At 59.9% G+C, this 21,267-nt stretch overlaps 1 protein-coding gene across 1 annotated transcript in view; it reads right to left on the minus strand.

The window, feature by feature from the left end:
* Positions 1–21,267, minus strand: part of SLC6A6 (solute carrier family 6 member 6) — a 69,561-nt gene that overhangs the window by 38,019 nt on the left and 10,275 nt on the right. The window contains exon 2 of the mRNA XM_062200516.1: positions 19,347–19,390. The gene's annotated coding sequence lies outside the window, so the exon portion shown is untranslated. The remainder of the gene's footprint in view (positions 1–19,346; positions 19,391–21,267) is intronic.

A 21,267-nucleotide genomic window follows, 5' to 3' on the forward strand; every position in this document is an offset into this window, starting at 1 on the left:
GAAAAAATAAAAAAGGAAAAAAGGGATGGGGAAGATGGGGGAGCTACTGGTCAAAAGACAGAATTTCAGCTGCACATAAGGAAAAGCGCAAGAGCTCTATCGTGCACCACGATGACAACACACTGTACACCTGGAAATTGTCAAGAGTGCATTTTAAACTCTCTCCCCCCTCACACACAAAGCATGAGAGGCAAAGGTTAACTGGCTTGATTGAGCCATTCTACAGAGATCCTGGAAACATCCATAGATGCAGCTTCTGTCCGTTAAATAGTAAAAAGGAAAAGGAGTGCAGGCAGCTGCATTTATTGAGCACCGACTGCATGCACATTTCTTTAGCACTGCTCTAAGTGCTTCATGCATCCTCGTGTTTAATCCCCTCAGGGGGTGCTGCAGGGGCATAGAGGGGAGAAGCTCAGGGCCACACAGCGAGGGGAAAGCCACCTGAGCCATGACCAATGGCTCCGAAGTCCACGTTCTTAGCACTGCAGCCGTCACGGGTCATCTGACCTCTTCACCAAGTGAAACGGCCTCTAGCGCCTTCAGAGAGCCACAGGCCACTGGACGGGGCACAGATTAGGGAACTAGGCGAGCGCAAACGGGGAAGTGAAGGCCACGTGACAGAGGGCGCAGGGACGCGGTTCAGGGCACGGCAGTCCTGGGGACCAGGGAGCAGGCAGTGCCCGGGGCCACAGGAGGAAACCGCAGCCTTGGCCGGGACAGACACGGCACCAGGGACGGCAGCCTTCCCCTAGCAAGCAGCGGGGCCTAGGGACCCAGACTCAGAGAGCAAGGCTGGGTCCCAGCACTGCGTGTGCCGCGGGTGGCCGCTAGGGGGCGTAGCAGAGCACCACTGCACACCAGTGCACAGCTGCTTTTGGAAGAGTAGAAATTAATCCAAGAAAGGCTTTCTTTCCCGTGTAAAGCAGTACACCTTCCAAAGCTGTCATCAGTGAACTGAGCCTCTTGGCTATTTCTGGGGAAAGTGTAACTCAGGCTGCACTGCCTGCAGGGCCCTTGGAGGCCTCAGGGCAGAGCCGGGACTGCGGTCACCGGGCAGCTCCTCGTCTCCAACCATAGCAGACGCCGTGCGATTTCCAGAGCGCACCTGAAATCCATACTGGAGACGCACACGCACACACACACGCACACGCACGTGCACGCACCCGTTCCACACACAAGCAGAGGGAGCCAGCATCGGCCCATGGCCAGGGAGTCCTCTTTGGTCAACACATTGCTCATGGGATGGGCTCATCTGGAGGTGCTGACCCGGCAGCCCAGGGCCCAAGGGCTGGAGCCGGTGAGGTCATCCAGGAAGCCCCACACAGTGCCGGGAAAGAGCAGAAACAATAACCGGCCATCTCCTGTCCTAGTGAAAGTGATTCTGTCTGGGGGATTGTTTCGGCCTCTCTGGGGACTGGGCTTGCTTTGACCCGGGGAGTGGCATCTGCAGGGGACGTGCTCCCTCTCCTGATGCAACAGCAGCCCTCACCCCAAGTGCCATCTGTGCAAGCCCCGCCCCATCCCCGCTGACCCCGCCTCTCCCAGCTACTGCTCCGCCCTCTACCCGCTGCAACTCAAGGCTCTGCCCAGGCTTTCGGAGCCTACCTCCCACGTGCCAGGCAGGAGAGGCTCAGAGAAGGGCACAGTACTGCCCCAGGTGCTGCAGCCGGGATTTGCACCTGGGAGGCGTGGTGACCTCCGGGGGTGGGGGGGACTGCCCGGCCACCAGAGTTCCTCAGCCTGTGGTCTTCACAAGGGACAGGGAACAGAACTGGCCATGGGTTGGGGAGCCATGAAGCAGGTCTAACCTGCAGGCCCCCAGCCATCTTCCCCAGGCAGAAATGCAAGCAGCAGCATCTGGCCAAAAGCCCCAGAAAATCATTCAGGCACCGAGAAGAAGCAAACAAACAAAAAATTGGCGCAGCACTGTGGCACAGCGGGTAAAGCCACAGCCTGCAGCACCGGCATCCCACGTGGGTGCTGGTTCGAGTCCTGGGTGCTCCTCTTCCAAGCCAGCTCTCTGGTGTGGCCTGGGAAAGCAGCAGCAGATGGCCCAAGTCCTTGGGCCCCTGTGCCCATGTGGGAGAACCGGAATAGGCTCCTGGCTCCTGATTGGCACAGCTCTGGCCATTGTGGCCATCTGGGGAGTGAACCAACACATGGAAGACCTCTCTCTCTCTCTCTCTCTGCCTCTCTGTAAATTTGCCTTTCAAATAAATGAATAGATCTTTCAAAAAAGAAAGCAAGGAAAGAAAGAAACCGAGGAGGACCCTGAGGCAGGAGGGCAGGCTCCTCCAGGTGGCAGGGCCGGGCCGGGGACAGGAGAGCTGTGCCTCCTGCGAGGTGGGCAGCTGGGGCTCGCACCACACAAGGCCTAAGCCAGCCACTGTGTCAGGCTAAGGGCAACAGCTCAGAGCCCAACCTAGGTCCCACGGAAACAGGCACTTCCCTCAGCTCCTCAGAGGTCAAGGGCAATGCAGAACCTTCCCTGCTGTGAGCCAGAGACATGGAGGTGAACCAGAGGGAGTTAACATTCCAGGAGAGGAGACAGACACCCAGCAGATAAATGGAGTAATATCTGCAGAAGACGACAGGTTCGACTCTCAGGGGAGTGTGGGCAGGCCCCATACAGGCACCGACTCGCTTAGTCCTCAGCAGCCTGGATGAAGCAGGGAGGCCCAGAGAGCTGAAGCCGCTGCTTGAGGTCACACAGCTGGCATCCAGAGCTGGACAGACAGCCCTAGGGTGAGTTTTACACACACAGGGGCTGAGGTCTGGGGGAGCAGCACTGCAAAGAGGGCGCATTGGACACAGCACTGCGGCAAGCAGCCTGGTGTGTGGCGGAGGGCACGGCGGGAGGGCTCACAGGCCAGAGTCCAGGTTCATCTCAGACTTCGTGCCGCCCCGGCGAGGGCTCGTTCCTTTGGCTGAAAGCCCCAGCTCGTCCCTGGCCATGTGGCCAAGTCCTCCTTCCCAGTCTGCGAGGGCACTGAGGGCCGTGGTGGGTCCTTATCCCCAGTACAGGAAGCTGTCCGGCCTCGTCAGATGCTCAGTGCCCAAGGGACCAGCAAGGATGGGCGGCTGCAACCCCACCATTTGGCTCAGCAGAAAATGTTCTCAGTCCCTCCCCTTCCCCCGGGGAAGCCGTGCTTTGAGAAGAACTGAGCACCTCCCCCTGGCCTAGAGCAACAGTGCCAGCTGTCATCAGATGCCCGCGGACCCCCACCTGCTATGCACCTGGCCCAGAGCCCCCCTGCAGGGCACACGAGTCACCTTCCCGCCCTCAAGGTGCTACTGAGCAGAGGCAGGGAGGGGGAGCCGGCTTTGCAAGAGTAACACGGAAGTTCTTCAGATCCTCAGGTGCTGGCGTCTACTCAAAGGTGAGAGAGAAGCCGCAAAGAGGATGTCCCAGGACGCCCACCAGGACACACGAAGCTCAGCCTCAAGAATTCTGTGCCAAACACCCCACAACAGGCTTCCAGCACCCTCGGTAACCAGAGCCGAGCCACAGGGCAGCCGTTTGGTGCAGCAGACACCACTTGGGATTCGCGCATCCCGTGTCAGTCTACAGATTCCAGCCACCTGCACAGGCGCACCCTGGGAGGCAGCAGACGGCGCTCGGGTACCTGGGGCCCTGCCACCAACGTGGGCGACCAGGCTAGGCTTCCACCTGGCCCAACCCATGCTGTTGAAGGCATTTGGGGAGTCAGCTAGCAAGCGAAGATCTCTTTCTCTCTCACCTACTTACAAATAAACAGATAAATAAATGTAACTGAACACAGGCTGAGCCATGTGAGCAGGAAGCTGTGGTGTCTATCTCTGAGTGCAGGACTGGTACAGGTCTCAGAGCCGGTGCTGCCATGGCTCCTGCACCCACAGGGCTTCTGGGAAGCCTGGCTCCTGACCTGTGGGTCATTTGCCTTCACTGGATGCTGGATGAGTTTTTGGGGGTTTGTTTTCCTGCTGTGTCGTGGCCTATCAGCTGCCTCTCCGCTCTACTCTGGGGTGTGGGGAGGGGAGGGGGGAGAGGGAAGGGTCCTGGGGAATGAGGTGGCTTCCTCCCCTCCCCCCACCGCCCGGGCCCTGGTGAGTCAGCAGCATCAGGCTGGGCAGTGACTCACCCAGCGACCAAGCTGCCACTGTTCCCCCACCACCCTGGCCCTCAGCCCGCCTGTGCCGGAAGTGGGGGTGGGGCAGGGTCAACCTGATCCCCGGGGAGGCTCTGCAGAACCCAGAATTACTTCTGGAGGCCACAAAAAAAAAAAGAGGCCTCCCCAAAAAGAAAGGTTTGGTTGCCACTTCCTCAAACTTCCCCTTCTGGGCTGTACGAACCCCAAAGCGCTGATTAAAGCAACACATGCCCCCCCCCCCCCCCCCCCGCACCATGGAGAATAGGAGACGGGTCCTCGGTGACAAAGCCAGCTCCACGCCACTCAGAGCCAGGCCACCGCCCACCACGTCCACCAGGGCTCAGCTGCGCATGCCAGCTCCCTGTGGCACAGCCTGGGGCGCCACGGTCACTTCCCTCCCTCGGCCTCAGTGTAGCCGTCTGTCGAGTAGGCACAAGGCCCCACCTGCGGGGGTGTGACACTGCCGGCTTGTGGATGTTGACAAACAGCTGTGGCCTCAGCACCGTTCCTCCTGCCCAGCTCCACGCTCGGTGCACGCTCACTTAGAGGCGGAGTTCAACCACAGCCCGGGATGCAACAGCACGGGTGGTGACTGCCACACGGTCGGCCGTGGGTGCCCCCTTTGCCTGGAGCACAGGGGCTCGTACCATGGACCTGGAAGCCCAGTTTCAGGCACCCTCCAGCCCCTGGGGCTCGTGCAAGATCCTGCGCTCAGACCTTTGTCAAGCCGCCAGCCCGCAGCCTGGCACTCCCTCCCCCTGGGCCCTGCTTGTGCCCCACCCTGGCCAGGCCAGTGCCACCCACGTCCCCTCACTGCCACCCAGGACAAGAGATCTGCTCCCTGTTGCCTGGGGCAAGGCGCAGCAGCATCAGCATTTGTCAGGAACATTTAGGGCTCAGGGGACATGCCGTGTGGGCACAAGTGGCCTGCACCCCGAGGGCTCCTCCGCAAGGGGCGAGACAGACACGGTCAAGGTCAGCACTGCAGCACGCGTGGGCCCAGGACGCCCTCCTGGCATCTGGGCACAGCTGCCCCTTGCTCTTGGAGAATGAGCCCTGCACCTTTAGGAAGGCAATTTCCACTCAGCGTCTCCCAAGCATTTTCATAATGACCCTACTGAGTGTTCTGGGCTCCCTGGAGCCTTGCCAGGGACATCTGCCAGTCCTGGCAAATGCACCTGTGAGCCCACTTTAGAGATGAGGAAACTGAGGCTCTGGCCCAGATCGATGGCGAGACTACGCCAAGCTCACGGGTGGTCCTCAGTGGTGGGGGACGGGCACAGGGAAGTTCCCTACCGCCCCAGCCCGATGGACTCCAGCGGGCGCCAGGCCCCGAAAGAAGGCTCCGATTCCAAACCTGGGTAGACGGGGCTCATATCTAATTCTGTGAGGCTGGCAGGTGTTGGTGCAGTAGTGGCGGGAGCTTCCAGCTCTAAAGATGTTGCCTACCAGCAGCTACTGCTCGGCTGCAAGAGAAACTCAGTGTTAAAACCCACTTGTGGACTGGGGCGGGCTCCTCCCGTCTGGGGCTGCCTGTGTGCACAGACCGCCTAGCAGGGCAACCCCAGCGGTGTCAGCAGCCCCTGCCCCTTTGCCATGGTCCCACCGAGGCCTTGGTGCCTGTCACTCAAGCCCAGAAGAGGCCTACCCCCGCTTCTGCTCCCAGCAGCGAGATTCTAGCAAACCCCAACCACCTGCCGCATAGGTCCTCCAGTGCTACCGTGGCTCCCTGCTGCCCAGGGCTTCTGCGTTCAGAACCCAAGGCTCACCATCCTTGTCTGCCCCACCTCCAGTCTCCGCGCCCCTCGCTCTCCCCGGTGTCACCCCCTTCAGTTCTGGGCTTTGTCTGCAGGTTCTCTTTGGTGCAAGAGAGTCTCAGACACCTCTTAGACCGGCCCCAGTGCCACCTCCTCCCCACCCGACTCCAGCCTCCATCACCACGTGCTAGGCTGAGCTCCATAACCGTGCCATCTGGGACAAAGCTCAAAACTTCCTTGGATAAACTGTTTCTCCGTCATCTGTAAAACTGTCCACTGCTGGCATCTATGGGCTCCAATGGATGCCCCCAAAATCCCACCTGGGCCTGAACAGTGTCAGCGACAGGCCCCAGGTGCAGACTCTGAGCCTATCCAGCCCCACTGGCTTGGAACCCTCCCGGCAGGGGCCCAAGAATCTGTCCGGCCAGACCAGCTCCTGGGGCGGGGGCCCTAGGGGCCAGGTGGGGTCGGGAAGAGTGCTAGTGAACGGGGGTACATTCAGTCAAGGGCAAAACGAACTCAACCGATGGTGGCTGAGACAACGCAGGTGTGGGTGTCCCCCGCCAGGCTGTGGCCCGGTAACCAACCCCTTGCAGAGCTGGTCAGAAGGCCTCCTGCTGCCACTGCTCCTACCACGCCCCTGAGGGGTGGGCACTCTGGCCCCCGTTTTACAAATCAAGAAACTGAGACCCAGATGTGATGGAGCCCAAGGTGACAAAGTGCCCGGGGTGAGGCCTGTGCACCCTCAGCCAGCTTGCTAGAATACAAGGGGCCTCAGAAACTGAGGGCAGGGGCAGCAGGGGTGTGGCCTGGGGCTTCCAGGGCCGGGGAGTCAAGAGGGGTCTGATCCTGGGGCAGGGGGGAAGCAGGCCAGGGAAGACTGGACTTGGCTCTGCACCCAAGCAAGGGGCAGCGTCTCCAGGGACAGGAATGCACTCCCAGGCACGTGGTCTGGGCCTTGGGGGAAAGGAATCCCTTTCTGTCCGCAGTGGAGACAGCAGGCAGGGCTTCCCTAGCAGGCCACTAACGCCAGCTCCCCAAGCCAAGGACCACGAGCAGGAAGGAGCACAGGAGACCTGGCGACCACGGCTTTACCAAGGCAGGGGCTGCCCTCTCTTGGCCAATGCGGAGACCCCCAGAGCCATCTGTCTGTTCCCACACAGGTGCACACACAGCCCCCTCCCACCTCTCCCCAGGGGAGGACACCTCTCCGAAACAGACTGGGGACAGGGCAGCCCTGGCTCATGGGGCTGCTGGGAGATTAACTGAGCTCCCAAATCCAGGCTGCTCAGAACCGCACCTGGCACGGCAGGCTCTCACCAAGTTTAGCCATCAAGACAATGGCAAAACTGATTCACGTTTGCCCCAATCCCAGTGACAGCCTGGGCGCTAAGGCCTGCTAAACAGCTCCCGGGTGCCAGCTCGTCTCACAGGGCCAAGGGCAGGGCTCAAATGCGGGGCACCTGGTCCTGACATCCCCCACACCACCCTCACAGCCCCGTCTCCTCCTGGCTGCCCCTCCCAGGTCTCCTGGGCGCTGGGCCTGATCCTCTGCAATGGACAGGACTGGGGGTCTGACACAGGCTCCAGCTGAAGGTCCCTGGGCCCCCTTACGTTATTCAGCGTTGAGTGACAACAACTTAGTGCCGGCAGCCTGCAGCCGGCAGAGGAGCTGAGGCCTGGGGAGGGATGGGGTTGGTTTCCCAGGCGGCTCCGCAGCCAGGCTGAGGCTGTTGTGTGGCCCTGGGCAGCCTCCGCTTTCTCATGCACACAACCGTGGCTGATCACGGCACCGAGCTCACGGGGCACAGGGTGCTGTCTGGAGCTGACCCCTCAGCACAGGGCCAGGTGCACAGCGATGCACACAGCACAAACGCCTGTGCACGCTGGTGCCCTTGCTCGGGACAGCAGCCTGCACCGGCCTGCGCCACCGTAAGGCAACCCTGCCTTCCAACGGCACGGGCCTGCTTTTTTGGCTACTGAAGATGTTGTTTCTTTCACCTTGAGATGAGGGTAGCTGGTCACATTTTTAACTCCCAAGAGGTGGGAAACGGGGCGCCCCCTTCCTCATCTCAAGTTTGCATTTTGAACTTGGACTAGGTTGTGAGACTCAACACCATCCACGGGCCCAACATCCCTATTTCCCAGGTGGGTAAACTGAGGCCCATAGGGAGACAGGGTGGGAGCCTCAGCCTCCAATCCCTCAGTCCCTTCATGTGGATTCCCTAAGACAACCGGACTCCCGACTCCTTTGGGGAGCTCTCCCCAGCCCTGGAGGGTGCAGAGTCCCAGCCGCAGGGGAAGGCCATGCTGAGCCCACCCACCCAGACACCTACCTCGGGTCAACTTAGGGGCTGACGGGTGCCGACCAGCAAGGACATGGGCGGAGGAGGTGGGAGAACAGAAGCTCCCATTGGTGGTCTGAGGGAGGCGCCCTGGGCAAGCAGCGCTCAGCAAGGGGAGCCATGCCCTCCCGTGGCTGGAGCCTGCGGAAGCCCTGCACACGCGGGCCCCGCACTAGGATGCACCCAGGCGCTCCCGCACTGGGGCCCTGCGCCCGCCCCCTGCAGGCAGGCTCCCCTGAACCTGGTCTCCCGGGTAACGGCAGCTGCTGCTTACCTCACAGGGTGCGAGTCACAGAGGGGGCCCAAGGAGGTTCCGGGAAAGGCCAGAGGCTCTCAAGCAGGCGAGACACAGGGGACAAGCAAAGGTGAGCTGGGTACGTAGGCGCAGAAGCGGCCAGAGAGCAGGCAGAAGACACCTTCGCTTTGGGGCTCAGAACACCCAGTCATGAGGTCACAATGGCCCTTCTAGCACAGCAGCCCAGGGTGCCTGGAGACTGAGTTTTCCAGAAAAAAAGTGGCCAAATAAGAAGGCCCCTTGGCAGAAGGAAAGCCGGGGGGGGGGGGGGCTCTTTATCACAGCTCGCGGCCCCGCTCGCAGCTGCTGGGACACCCCGTGCTCTCAAGGCTGGTGCAGGCTGTAAAACCAACCTCCCATCTTATTCTTCCAATGTTTATTGTTATTTGAAAGGTGGTGTAACAAAGATGGATAGAGACAGAGATAGGTAGAGACAGAGATGGAGACACACACAGACAGACAGACAACATATCCTTCATTTGCTGGTTCACACCTCCAGTGCCTGCAACAGGCTAGGATGAGCCAGGTACCAGGAACTCCCACCCAAGTCTCCCACATGGGTGGCAGGGACCCAAGTGATTCAGTCCCCATCTGCTGCCTCCCAGGCAAATTAGCAGGAAGCTGGATTAGAAGCAGAGTAGCTGTCGCTGCAATACTGGGATGTGGGTGTCCCAAGGGGCAGCTTAACTCACTGGACCACAACACCGGTGCGTTGACGGCAGTTCCCAGGCCCTGGAATACACACTCGGCTCTTCCCCATCCTCAAATGCCACCTCCTCCGGGAAGCCTTTCTTGGCCAGCTCCTACCCCGAAAACAGATCATTCTGCATTTGTAGTTTAGCCTTTCCTCCTCAGAGGTCACAGGGCCAGGACTCCGGGGGGGGGGGGGGGGGGGCAGCAGGGGGTGGGGTGGGGTGTGTTTGTTGCCATGGCAACCTTTGGTTCTCCTAATTCCAACTGTTTGGCATCACTGAAGTGGCAGTTTCGGTTGACATCAGGTGTCTGGCACTGTGCTGGGCCCTTGCTGTACCTCCCGCCCACAGCCACACTTTGATCAGGCTCAGCACCACTCTTCCCTACACCACTTCCACGGGCTGTGGCCGGTACGAAGGTAATGAGGCGTCACAGCACCTCGGCCCCCGGCTCTGTGGACAATGCATGCTGATGCACATTTTTCCAGTCCTTTCTAACCCCTGCTAAGACGAGGACTCTCACACCACTGTGCAGGGGCCCGTGCTGTGGCACAGCAAGTCAGGCTGCTGCCTGCGATGCTGGCATCACGAATCAGAGTGCCAGTTCAAGTCACGGCTGCTCTGTTTCCCATCTAGCTTCCCGCTAACGTGCCTGGGAAGCAGCAGAAGATGGGCAATCCAAGTATCTGGGCCCCTGCACCCACACAGGAAACAGAAGCAGCTCTGGCTGTTGCATCCATTCAGGGAATGAACCAGCAAATCAAAGACTCTCTCTGTCTCTACCTCTATCTGTAACTCCATCTTTCAAATAAATCTTTTTAAAAATTGCATTACTTTTAAAAAATAAATATCTATTTATTTATTTTTAAGGTAGAGAAAAAGAAAGAGAGAGAGAGAAGAGAGGAAAAAGAGAACACAAAGAGATCTTCCATCCGCTGGTTCACTGGCCAAATGGCCATAATGGCAGGGGCTGGTCAGGCCGAAGCCAGGAGCTTCATCCAGGTCTCCCACATGGGTGCAGGAACCCAAGGACTCGGGCCATCCTCTGCTTTCCCAGGTGCATTAGCAGGGAGCTGGATCAGAAGTGGAGCAACCAGGATGCCGGCAGTGCAGGTGGCTCCTTAACTGGCTGTGCCACAGCACCGGCCCCCAGCAAATGAACCTTCTAACCATTCACACTGAGCCCGGCCGGAGCATTCAGACAGCTGGGCTCTAAGCAGCGGGGCTCCTTCTCCTGAATGACGAGAGCAAGGAGCAGAACCAGGGGTTGTCTTCCAGCCTGCACCCTGGGATTTTTATAAATGGTGGTTTCAACAAAAACTGCTTATTTGAAAAGCAAAGTGATAGAGAGAGAAAGAGAAATCTTCCATCTGCTGGTTCACTCTCACAATGCCTGTGACAGCTGATGCTGGCCGGGCCAAAGCCAGGAGCCTGGAACTCTGCTGGGGTTTCCCGCACAGGTGGCAGAGACTCAAGTCCTCGGGCTGTTTCTCCAGGCACATCAGCAGGACACTGGACGGGAATCAGAGCAGCCAGGACTAGAACCGGTGCTCCGCCAGGGAATGCGGGTACCCCCACTCCCACCCTGCACACTCTGCTCTTGGAAATGCAATGGTCATCCGCCATGCTGTCGGTCACCGAGACCCTCCTGCAGAGCATCCCACCCGCGGTAGCCCAGGCCTAATCCGCTTATTCACCCTGTGGATGGCCCTGAGCTATCTGAAAATGTCTCCTTTTCCTCCTTGGGTGCAAGGCTACCTGAGATTTAGGCCAGCACTATAAATAGCAGGGAAATCCGGCCTTTTTAATTGACTCATCTGTTTCCTTGGTCGGTCAGTTCCTGCTGACCCCCAGATGGCCGGGTTCCACAGGACTCTGCCCGACCATGGCCGCTGGCCTCCCCACTGTCGCCGTCTCAGCTCCTCGGTACCTGCCTGCCAGGCTCTGCTCTCCAGGGACGCCTGCCTGGTCCCATCTTGGCCTCTGCCGCACCACTTGGAAGATTCTATGTGGAACCTGATACCACCACTTGCCGGCTCCCAGTGTTGACCTCAGGAAGGTGACTTCTCCCTGGGGGCCTCAGTTGCATCATCTGTAAAATGGGCCATCTCGAATGACACAAGGGAAGAGATAGGAGGAAGTGCCTGGGTGCACAATGGCCTTTGCTCTTGGGAGAAACAGGACACCCCATGCCCACTGCCCAACACAGATCACCCCATATATTTGCTTGTTCAGTGAACACCAGCCAGGCCCCTTCTGGGCGCTGGGCAGCACACATCCCCCCTCCCCACCAGGCTGCAGAGCCGATGTGCAGGACAACACCAGCGAAGCTGTTTCTGCATCCGGTGTTCAGAGCTGCTTTGGGTGGCAATGCTGTCCCCTCCCAAGGCACTTCACGTGTTCCCAAGTCCATGTGGGCCAGCAAACTGGGTCAGAGAGTTCACTGGAGCAGGTTCCCCCTGGGACACGGGCAGCGCCTGCGACTCCCACACCACGTTTCGGTAAGGGCAGCCCCCGTTTCTCTGCCTGAGCACCAGTCAGTTGTCAGAACAACAAAACAACCATCACTACCGGTCAGGGGCTGCTGGAACCATCACCAAAGGACTTGGGGCTCTGGAGCAGCAAACCAAGGAGAAACCGAGACCACGCCCGGGGCCGGCTCAGATGCCGGCATCCCACGTTGGAGCACTTGGTTCCCACACCCACCAGCGGCTCCCGGCTAACACAGACCCCAGGATGCAGCAGGAAAGGCTCAACTTGGCTCCCCGCCATCCACGTGGGAGACCTGGATGGAATTCCTGGCTCCTGGCTCCACCTGCCCCAGCCTCAACTATTCCGGGCAGTTAAGGAGTGAACCAGTGGGTGTACTCTCTCTCTCTGTCACTCTGCCTTTCAAGTAAATAAACTCATCTGGGGAGTGAACCAGTGATGGCAGTACTCCCCCCGCCCTCTCCCTCATGTAAAAATTTACTGGAAGACCAGCCGCTGGGCGAGGCCCTAGACCCCCTGCACTGCTCCTCCCCCATCCCCCACTCCAGGCTTCACGTTGCTGCCCTTCCTGTCTTGCGCCCACCTGGCACACCTCTGTCCCTTCAGACTCCCAAGAGCTTTCTTTGAACCTTCTGTGCCCAGGGCACCCTGCAAGCCCCCGTGGTGGGCACCTGATTTTCTGCAGCCGGGCAGTTCCCAGGCTGGAGAGAAGACCCCTGGCTCCAGCCCCAGGGGCCCAGCCGAGGTGAGCCAAGGGCCAGTCCATGGCCATGGACGACTGAATGATCAGAATTTGAATTCTTAATTTCACGACACTGTCAGATTTCCCCAAACTTCCCCTGACATCAAATGCAGCCGCCCAGGCCTCTCGTTGGCTCAGCACAGGCTGGAAGGAGTTTCCAGATGCAAAACATCACAGATTGGAAAGGCCAAGGGGAGACAAAAGGCCTCTACCCCAGGCTGGGGGTGGCATGCAGGGCCCTCTCCCCAGGAGACACCCCACAAGCCCAGCCCTCAGCCACAGGGGCCCCAGGCTGGAACCCACAGTTGGCCCCGAGGAGAGGTACGTAGGTTGAGACGTCACTTGGTGTCTGGATTAAATCTTTCCTGAAAGCATTATTTCGAGCATATGACATCTTATCAAGAAGGATCCATACCAGTTTTTTTTTTTTTTTGATAGGCAGAGTGGATAGTGAGAGAAAGAGAGACAGAGAGAAAGGTCTTCCTTTTTGCCGTTGGTTCACCCTCCAATGGCTGCCGCAGCCAGGGCATCTCACTGATCCGAAGCCAGGAGCTTCTCCTGGTCTCCCATGCGGATGCAGGGCCCAAGGACTTGGGCCATCCTCCACTGCCTTCCCGGGCCATAGCAGAGAGCTGGCCTGGAAGAGGGGCAACCAGGACAGAATCCGGCGCCCCAACCGGGACTAGAACCCGGTGTGCTGGCACTGCAAGGCGGAGGATTAGCCTGTTAAGCCACGGCGCCAGCCCCATACCAGTTTTTTTCTCAACAGCAGACTGCTTTCTCCGACCTATGCCGGCTACCATTAGGCGTCCCAGGCCCCATTTTACAGACAGGACAACCGAGGCAAAACCAGGGAGCAGCAGCGAGGGCCAGTATCTACAGGGCCACAAGAGGAATGGTGGTTTGGACAGGAGCAGGGGCCTGGGGTCTCAAGGTGCTGTGTGACTCGGGGCAGGTCACCACACCTCTCTGAGCCTGGGGAGCAGGGATAATGGGCTGGTGGAGGCGAGAGGCTCAGGAGGACCAGGAGGCGGTCACGGTGCCAACCTGCTTCCCCTGCCACTCTGCGGCCCTGGTGCCACTCATGACTAAGTACCGGTTTGTAGGTCCTTTGCGTCCCTTCTCCCCTACCCTACCTTACTCCCCACTGCATCCCCCTGACCCAGCAACACCCCTGGGACAAGATGGGTGCTCAGGGGGTGGCTGTGGGGGTGCAGCACACCATTTACAACATCCATATCCTGTATCAAAGCACTGGTTCAAGTCCCAGCTGCTCCACTTCCAGCCCAGCTCCCTGCTGATGGCCTGGGAAAGCAACAGAAGACGGCCCAATTGCTTGGGCCCCTGCACTGAGCCCAGCCCCTCACAGAGCCAGAGTGCAGTGTGGACCGGCCCCGGCGAGTCCTGGGGCTCCCGGATGAGGAGGCCAGGGGAGGGCAAGGGGGCCGCCCACAAGGCCCCGCGGTGGGAACTGCCACACAGTAGCAGCCAGCATCTGTGTTTTCACCCACTGTACAGAACGGAGCCCTCAGTCTAGGGACTGGAGCCCCTCACGCCACTCCACCACCTGCACGGAGTTCCTGGCTCCTGGCTTCGGCCTGATCTAGCCTCAACTATTTCAGGCCGAGAGAGAGTGAACCAGCAGATGGATGCTCTGTCACTCAACCTTTCAAATAAATAAAAACTTTTTAAAAAATTATTCAACATTTACCAAATGAAGACTCAGTTCGCCTGCGTGAGAACATCGCAGCGGATGAGGTCTGGATGGACAAATCCACGGGACAGCGGTAGAAGGGACAGGGCAAGGTGACGAGGGCAGGGTGACGAGCCTGGGCCCGAAGCCCCGCAGTCCTGCCTCCCCCTGCAAGGCCCTGGGGCCTCTCCAAGCCCCCTACATCTCCATGTCAGAAGCGGCCGGAGCAGATCCACCGGCCCACGTCCCTGCTGCCTGCTTGGGGAGGTGAGGCGGAGGACAAGGGCCAGGGCTGGGAGCAGGGGATACGGCCCCCGCGGGCAGCTCTCCGTTGCTCCCAGGTACGCGATGCTCAGACGTGGGTGCGTCACTCCCCCAGAGCCACATGTGGTTTATCTGAAGTCCTATTCCCAGGGGTGCCCTGTGTTTATTGGGCAAACTCGTCCACAGGGTCCTAAGAGACCCCTCATAGGAGACCCAGGAAGTACAGGGTCAAACTCTCCAACTACGTTGGTGTGGAAAGCTGAGCACAGGAGCACATGCGCGGCTTCCACGGGCACCTCCCTCCCTCATCCCCACCCAGGGGTGGTGTCGCCCGCTGGCTGCACGCACCTGTCACACACCTCCGGGCACGTGTCCATCACTGAGGAGCCCTCTTCTCCCATCCTGCTCCCCCGGCAGGAGTGCCAGCCGATCACAGCTGCGTTCCCACCAGATGTCCTCATCAGCACCCGGCAAGTGCTGGGGGTGAAGGCTGGGCAGGCAGCACGCTCAGCACAAGGTGGGCAGGCAGGGCAGCGGAAGCTCACAGGACGAGGGGGTCCAGAAAACCTAGGAAGCCCAGCCCCTCGCTGAGCCGCGGCAGCAGGATCAAGGAGGGGGCGTTTGGAGTGCAGTGTGGACCGGCCCCGGCGAGTCCTGGGGCTCCCGGATGAGGAGGCCAGGGGAGGGCAAGGGGGGCCGCCCACAAGGCCCCGCGGTGGGAACTGCCACACAGTAGTAGCCAACATCTGTGTTTTTGCCCACTTTACAGAAATGAGCCCTCAGCTCAGAGACTGGAGCCACTCACGCCATGGCACCATCCGGGCACCGCCACCCTGAGCTGTGCCCTCACCTCCCCCAGGGTGCCCTGGGAAGCTAGCTCATTCGAACCTGGGGGCCACCTGCAGCCCCTGAGGGGTCCTGCTTGATCTCCAGACTGGCCAAGAACAAACAGGGGGGGCCACAGTGGCAGCTCTGGTATCTGAAAGGCCTTTGCAGTTTGGGGTACACCCCTCTCGAGAAATCCCAAGCTGACCCCTGCTGGGGCTCAGGCCCCAGAGCCGTTTCTGCCCGAGACCTGGTGTTGGTGCCCCAGGCGAGGCCAGGAGGGGCAGCTGCCGCATGCAGACCGGAGCCAGAGGCGTGGGCTCAAACCCAGGCTCCCCGTCCGGATCCAGGGCTACTCGTGAATTCGTCACCGCCCTGAGTCCCAATTTTCCCACCCTCAACAGGCGGACAATGATCAGCTCAGCAGCAGGGGATGGAGGCCTTTTCTACCAAGGGCCAGGCGGCCATTTCTGACATCAGTCCTGGGCCGCACAGAACTGTCAACTTAAAATCAGCAGGGCCGGCGCTGTGCCAAAGCAGGTGAATCCGCTGTCTGCAGTGCGAGCATCGCATATGGGTGCCGGTTCCAGTCCCGGATGCTCCACTTCCCATCCAAGTCCCTGCTCATGTGCCTGGGAAAGCAACAGAAGATGGCCCAGGTACTTGGGCCCTTGTACTCTTGTGCACCGCCAAGCTCCTGGCTTTGGCCTGGCCCAACTCCTGCAGCACTTGGGGAATGAACCAACAGATGGAAGATACCTCCCTCCCTCCTCTCCCCTTCTCTCTCCTCTCCCCTCCCCTCTTCCTATCAGTCCATCTTGCAAATAATTTTTTTTTTTTAAAAGAGCCTGCTACAATTGATTGAATTCTAAGCCCCGCCTGCGGTTGCCAGGACAAAACCTGAACAAATGATTTCGCAGGCCTCATACAGACCGTGGGCCAGGCACTCCCCACCCCTGCCTTACATGATCATCTCAGCACTAAAGGTGGAAAAACTCTGGGACAAGGGCCAAAGCCTGCAAGTGCTGAGTATCATTTGTATACTGAGGAGCCCAAAGCCACTGTGGTAGCCTCAGCAGCAAGAAGAGCAGCAGCCACGAATGAGCGAGCGGCCGCGGTGGGCCCGGCACTGCACCAAGAGCGAGAGCTTCCGTAGCCTCCCTCCCCCATCCTCACCACACCCATTCTGACAGGGGCCCCTGGGGCCCAGAGAGGTCATGCGCCCAGGGTCACAGAGCGACGTTCACACCTCACTCATCCCCTCACTCATCTGACACCCGAGTTACGGCCTTGCGACCCACACAGCCCCTCTCCCCCTTCGGGGTGCAAGTGGGGGCCTCTGGTTTTCAGCCCGGGAGTCTGGTGCATATTTAGGGCTGCTAAAGACCGTTTCCCTGGTCTTTCCCACACAAGGACACTGGCAGCCTAGAGGTGCTCTCAGGGGAGTGGCCACCCACGTCAGGGTGCCCCTGGGGGCCCACGTCGGGAACAAGCGCCCGTTGTCTCCAGCACAGTCGTTGACCCGGCCAAGGCGTCAGGATGCCCAGGCGAAGTCGTCGGCAGTGCTCAGCTCGGCCAGGGGAGGAAGTCCTGGGGAGCAGTAGCCCAGCCCCGTGCCTGAACAGCCCCAGCCGCCCAGGGAACTGCGTACTTCACGTGCTGTGTGTTTTGCAATTAAGGAGGGAGAGAAAAACACAGGACAGTCATCACCAAGCAGCTTCCGCGAAAGGGAAGCTGTGCGCAGCCAATTACCCAAGCCAATGACCGCGCACGGTGGGGGGTGCACACGCCCCACAGCCCGTGCACACAGCCACACCTGCCCATCTGTGCCGCGTCCCTGAGCACCTGGCTTAGGGGATCCAAGACCCAGAGCAAAGCCCAGATACGTGCTACCAGGGGGAACCACTGAAAACTGGCATCTGCTCCCCAAAACGGTTCTCAAGGCGCCGTGAGTGTGATGTGGAGCAGCCTTGTTCTCTCCCCTGCTCAACCCTTGCAGGACGGCCCCAGGTGGCACCTGGCACTGCACAAGTCTGCCGGCCTCATGTACCCAGCCCCTCCCTGCCCACCGGTGTCCCCAGTGGGGAGGGGAGCTCAAGCGACACCTCAGGACAGGCAGGGGAGGGGCCCCTCAGGAGCCCCCTCTCTCCTGTGACGTTACCCTGTGCACCCACAAGGGCTGCTCATTTTCAGACTCGGTCCCTTCAGCTGCGGGTAGTGGGGGTGCCTGACACCTGTGAGGGCTTCACAACCCCCTGTGATTACACAGTGGAGATGTCACCCCCTCATCTGGCAACTACCATCTCTCAAAGCCTCCCTGGGGTGCTGTCACTGTGCTATTTTACAGGTCAGGAAGTTGATGCTCACACGGTTCAGGGAGCCAAGAGCTGCAGGGGCCAGAGCCCAGACGAAGCTGAGCAGGCATTACCTGACTGCCCAGCTCCACGGACCCCCACCCCAGGTCCCTAGCAGGGGTTCTTTGACACGGATCAGCACTTCAGGTTCCCCTGAATGACATTATTCACACACTCCAATCATCCCCTTTCCCAGATGGAACCCAGAAGCTCAGAGGCCCCAAGTTGGCACCGAGCAAGGAGGGACTCACACCAGGGAGTGGTCAGATGCCACAGGGGACAACACCTGATGTCTCCAAGCCACACTGCCTGTACTGCCAGGGACCGAGGGATTCTGCCAGAAAGCAGCTAAGAGGGCTGTCTGGAGGCGGCATCAGACCTGAGGGCTAACTGGCCCCCTCACCCAAGACACTCTGAAAGCAGAGCTCACATTCCAGCTCCCCAGAAGGCACCTTCTGGCTTCCCAGCTGCCTCTGGCTACTCATTAACCAGCAGGAAGTCCTCAGAGAGGAGCAGGGGCTGGACTTGGAGCCTGCTCCCAGCCTGGGGGCTGCGGCCCCAGGGTCAGGTCAACAGGGTTGAAATCCTTCCTTGGGAGCAGCTGGGCCCCTCCCCTGCCTCAGTTTCCCCATCTGTACAATGGGGGCTGACCTGGCTGCCCACCTGCCAGCTCGACTAACGCCGATGCATACGCGTCTACAAAGTACCCGGTAGGCTTTGCAAAGTGTGTAAATGCACCCTTCTCACCAGGCTGCAGGGGGGTCTGGTGAGCAGGTGCACTAACCCCCCTGCACCTCCAGAGTCTCACAGACCACGAGGCTTCAAGGGCTCCGGGGCGTTCCCCTTAGCCTTGCTTCCCAGGTGCCCCACGGGAAATGCCAGCCCCTGGGGCAGTGGGAGCTTCACCTTCCCCTCCTGGGAACTTCCTGCTCAGGAAGCCATGGTTTGCAGAGCCGGGGTGCAGTGCACAGGTGGGCTGGGGTTTAGATTAGAAAGGCATGGAACAGAAGAGAAGGCGGAGGCCAAGGTCCAGGCTGCTGGCCAAGTGTGGTTCCCGGGTTTGAGCTGCACAAGGGACACCTGCTCATCCTGTTGTAAAATGCATTTCTTACTGAATGCTGCAGTTACCCCCACCACACAGAGGGACTTCAGGAAGAAGACAGCCATTCAACCCCCTTTAAAAACACCATTGTGATCCTGAGAGAAAAGGCTGGGCTGCAACACTGCTATCAGTGCAATGTCATTAGGGGCTTAGATTAGATAACAGAACTGTGTCAACCGGAATGTCCTGGCCTCACAGCTGCGCCTGGGTCTGAGACAAGGGCTCTCTGGAAACACCTGAAGGATCCGGGTGAAGGGGCGTTGCGCCTGCTGGCGACTCCCTGAGGAGCCAGCAATTCAAGGACATTAGGGCAACTCGATCTACAGAGCACACAGGTGAAGATGAGACGGGTGTGGCGACCAGGGAGGCCACCTACGCGTTGCGATCAGCCCTTGCATTGGCGGAGGGTCTCAGTGCTTCCCAGATAAACAGCCCAAAGAACAGCCAAGCTCACCCCTCCCAGGGGTCTGCCCCCAAGTGTTTGGCATCAACCCAGGCAAGCCCGAATCCCAGGCTGGCCAGCTGGGATCCCAAAGCAGTGCTCAGTCTGCCTGCACAGGGTCTTGTCCCCGTCACAGACAAGCCAGGGACCAGGCAGGCAAACCCCAGCAGGAGGATGCGAGGCTGCACGTGGACCTCGGGGGTCCCGGCACTTACGTTTCCGAGGTTGCTCAGAAGGGGCTGCGGTCCCGGCTCTGGACCTATGGAAAGAGCAAAGGAGGAGAGGTCCGGTCAGGGTCCGAGTGCACACAGGGCTCTGGGTCTTCTGCCCGCAGGTGACCAAGTTGGGGCGAGGGAGGACGGAGCAGCAAGCCCGAGAGGCCGAAGCGTGCTTTGCACACGCACGTGCGCTCAAAGACTGCGCAGGAGCCGGGTTCTCACCCTGCAGTCCGCCCGCCCTGGCCGCACGGGGAATGCTTTCTTCTGCTGGCTGCACATGTGGGCGGGGTGCCCCCAGCCCAGAGTGGGGAGTCGGCGCTCCGTCAGGTGCCCAGGTCCACGAGTGGCTGTCCCCGGAGAGCCACAGTTCCCAGTGGCGGGGGAGGCCCGGCTGTGTAGAGAACGTGATGCTGCCGAGTCAGAAGCTCGGAGAAGTTTGTGGTGAGGTGGCTGGGGGGGCGCGGATAGGGGTGCCTGCTTTGTTTTTAAAGCCCCTATCATTCTTTGGGAGGGGCAACGGGCCCCTGCCTCTCGGGCTGTCCTGGTTTCTCGGAACTGGCAGAGCGCAGAAAGCCAGGAAATGGTGCCATAAAGAGAGAGACCTCCAGCTTTAAGGAAGAGTTAACCCGGGATTCGCACAGGTGGGCAGGGGGCGAGGAGGGAGGGCCCCGCCTGCAGCAGCTTCCCCAGACTCACATGGGCAGGGCGGTTGCCAGTCAACAAATGCCGACTCCAGCAGCTATGGAGCCAGTGCAGCCTCCTGAATTAGACCTCCTCCTGGTGCCGTGACGGCCCTTGCGGCGTCTTGGCACAGGGGAGGTCATAGGCCACCGGGCACAGAGAACAGAGCCGTGAACAAGACAGCTGAGGCTCCCAAAAGGCCCTGGGACCACACAGGTGCCCCGAGGCGTCACTTCCTGGGTGGAGGCCCGGCTCTGAGAAGGACCCGCCTCTCCTGACAACACCAAGGGGAGGTGAGGCTGGCATTTAGCACAGCTGAGACACAATTAGAAGCCCAGCAGCCAGGGAGAAGAGGACAGTCTCACTCTCTGGGTGAATCTGTACCAGCTACATCAGGCCAGCCCAGCTCTGCAGGCTCAGAACGACACTCCGTCCCTGGGCGTCCAGCCGGAACCCGCTCCACCCGGAGACCCCCACGTGCCCGTTCTCAGTCCGAGGGCTCTGGGTGGGTGCCTAAGCCAGGCCTAGCCAATCCGAGGGGGCTCTAGTGATTGGGCTCAACGCTAGACACCTGGCCATGCCTAGCCATGGAAGACGAAGGGCCGGTGGCTCAAGGGACTGGAAAGAGAGAAGCTCTTTCAGGTTGAGCTAGATGGGGAGGGGCTACGCCTGGAGCAGGGGTAAGGGACACGGAGCCCCGAAACGTGAACAGTCGTGGTGCCGTCCCTCGGCTCCTGGGCCCAGCCACACCGGAAGTGCAACCTCAGCTTCTGGTTAAAGGAGTCGGCAAACGTTCTGACTCCGTGAACTCCCTTGAACGGATTCCCGCCACCTGCAACCCTAAGAATCCAGACTACACCCTGCCTTGAACTTACTGCGCTCGAAACACCTCCCTTACCTTCCCACACTCAGACTGAGGCGGGGGTGCACATGACAGACAGCTGGGGCCCCACGCATAGCAACCCAGCACCTGCTGCAGAGGCCAAGTCTGACCCCACCCCACCACAGGCACACAGCGGGGGAGGTTGCAATCAGTGCTCTTCAAAGTTAAGTGCAGCGGAATCACCTGGGGCGCCCGCCCAGGGGCAGAGTGGCCAGGCCTGAGGAGCTCCCAGAAGCGCCCCTCTGTGGGTCCAGGGACCACATGTGGAGAACACAAACTCTGTGCGCTGCTTGGCCAGGTGGTAAGCGTGCGTGCAGCTGTGAGGATGGGCAGGGTCCCAGGCGGGGCTGAACC

Source organism: Lepus europaeus, chromosome 9 (genome assembly GCF_033115175.1).
Source record: "Lepus europaeus isolate LE1 chromosome 9, mLepTim1.pri, whole genome shotgun sequence".
Classification (NCBI taxonomy): domain Eukaryota; kingdom Metazoa; phylum Chordata; class Mammalia; order Lagomorpha; family Leporidae; genus Lepus; species Lepus europaeus.